This window comes from Engraulis encrasicolus, chromosome 20 (assembly GCF_034702125.1).
Source record: "Engraulis encrasicolus isolate BLACKSEA-1 chromosome 20, IST_EnEncr_1.0, whole genome shotgun sequence".
NCBI classification, from domain to species: Eukaryota; Metazoa; Chordata; class Actinopteri; order Clupeiformes; family Engraulidae; genus Engraulis; species Engraulis encrasicolus.
Genome location: NC_085876.1, coordinates 42,766,095 through 42,768,594, shown reverse-complemented (window position 1 = coordinate 42,768,594; position 2,500 = coordinate 42,766,095). Strand labels below are relative to the sequence as shown.

Below are 2,500 nucleotides of genomic sequence, written 5' to 3'. Positions count from 1 at the left end.
TTCATCCTTGCTGTTGTTCAGCGAAGGGATGCTGACGTTGCTCGTCAGGGGGGGGTCGCTGTGGCACAGCGTGATAAGCCCCCCACATTGGGCTTGCTGGCATGCCCACCCGCGGGGACCCCGGTTCGAGTCCCGCCGGGGTCATTTCCCGATCCTCCCCTGTCTCTCTGTCCCATTCGCTTCCTGTCACCATCTTCATATCAACTGTCAAAACAAAGGCATATTACCCCCTAAAAATATATATACGGTATGTATATATATATATATATAATTTGAGTGCGTTGAATGTGATGTGTCCGTTGAATTTGATTGTGTCCGTGTTACACATTCCAGATCAATTCTGTATGTTCACATTGCACTGTCCACACCATGCTGGAGGACAGGGGGAGAGTGCGAATGGAGGATAGGTGTGTGGGGTAACGCGGAGGGTTAAATTCACGTTTCATACGACTGACCACGTTCAACTTCAAGTTTCACTGCTAGACATTTGCTACGTTTACATGAGACATTTACGCAATTCGGAATTAACAGACTTTCATTCTGAATAAAGCTTAATTCTGCTTTGAAAACGTCATGCAAACACCCCTTAATTCGGAACTAAAGGAAAGATCAAAGTAAAACTCTGAACTATTTAATTCTAATATTAATTTGGAATGAAAAACATCATGTAAACATGGTCATTGCAGCAGGGGCGCCGCTAGAATTTTTGGGCCCTATGAAAGATTTGAATGTTGGGCCCCCGTAGCCCCTTAATGCGCGTCGTACCTCCAGTGGTACGCTGTAATAGTCATTGAAATGTAACTACCATAGCACTACAATACTATGACACAACACAGGCCCTTTAGTAATGCACCACGACTTGGTCATTACCATACTGGTAACAACAAATGTATAAAGCCGCGACTTAAGGGGTTAAGGGCCTTTGTCAGTGCTCCTGGGCCCCCTAAAAGGCCCCTGTCAGTGCTTGGGCCCTTAGAATCTGTAACACCTTTCCCCCCCTAGCGGCACCCATGCATTGCAGTTCCGAACAGCACCGAACCATTCTGCAGTGGAGTCTTGGGGATATACAGGGTGGATGGGTGGGTGGCACAAAGAGTTCATATGAAATCTCTGATTTTCTGGCAAGGTGCCGCAGTCCATTGCAGCTTGTGGAGCAAAAAAACAAGAAAGGCAGGAGAGGAGGAGGAAGACGGGGGGCACAAGGGGTTACAGAGGGGATATTTGAGGAGAAGATTTCTCGGAAGAGATTTCATGAAATTTTAAGCTCCTGTGTTTCTGGTGACAGAAGAAGGTTAGAGAGGGGGCATTCGAGTCTGTTTGAGGATATTCATATTTATTCAGGTCATAGTTTTGAGAAACTGGACTGCTTTCAGAGCATGACGTGAAGACTATTTCATCCTTCTGCAGTTGATGACAGGGAACCAGGAGATATTATTTTGGGGGATTATATAAACACCTCTCTTTATAGCAGTGTTTCTCAAAATTTGCTCAGATCAAGGACCACTTTGTCCCCCCAAAAAATGCTCAGGGACCACCTGTCAACTGAATTTTGATGCAGATCGCTTACTTTTTATTTACATTTACAAGCCTAATTGTGGTGAAAACAAGATTTCAGATATGTTTAGCTTTGTAATAATGTTACAAATAGTATAGCCGACTGATAACATGTCTTGGGAAAAGTAGAAATCCCCTCGCAGACCACCTGAGCTCTGTCGCAGTCCACTAGTGGTCCCCAGACCACACTTTGAGAATCACTGCTATGAAATGTTAAGTTTCACTGCTAGATGCTGCAGTTTTGCACCACATGTAGGGTACACCACAACAAAACTAGATATTGCAACTCAGTACGACACGTAGGAGACGCAAACATAAAACCTGCAGGGGACACACAACCCACCCACTGGGTCTCATTCCAGCTTCCAAAACACCAGAACAACACACACACTGACACACACACACAGACGCTGACACACACACATCACACGCACACACGCACACGCACACACACACACATACACATGTTCGCACACATACACGCACACACACACACGCACAAACACATTCCACACACACACACATTCCAGCTTACACACACACACACACACACACACACACACACACACACACACACACACACACACACACACACACACACACACACACACACACACACACACACACACACACACATTCCAGCACACACACACACACACACACACACACACACACACACACACACACACACACACACACACACACACACACACACACACACACACACACACACAAGGGGCTTTTGATGTAATGCTGCACCGCACCCCCAGATCTCATTACCCCACCAGCTGTTTACATAGCAATGCGCAACATAAATAACGTTAATAAAAAAAATTACATGTAAATATAAATAATCTTCCCCCAGCAGCTAATAAAGCAGAACTTATGATGTGTCTCCCTTTAAAGAAGCACCCGTAAACCGGGGCGGAGCTATAGGGGGGGGCAA

At 45.6% G+C, this 2,500-nt stretch overlaps 1 protein-coding gene across 1 annotated transcript in view; it reads right to left on the bottom strand.

Annotated features, from left to right (window-relative positions):
- gabbr2 (gamma-aminobutyric acid (GABA) B receptor, 2) overlaps positions 1–2,500 on the bottom strand; it is a 568,733-nt gene that overhangs the window by 17,708 nt on the left and 548,525 nt on the right. The gene's annotated exons all lie outside the window — the stretch shown is intronic.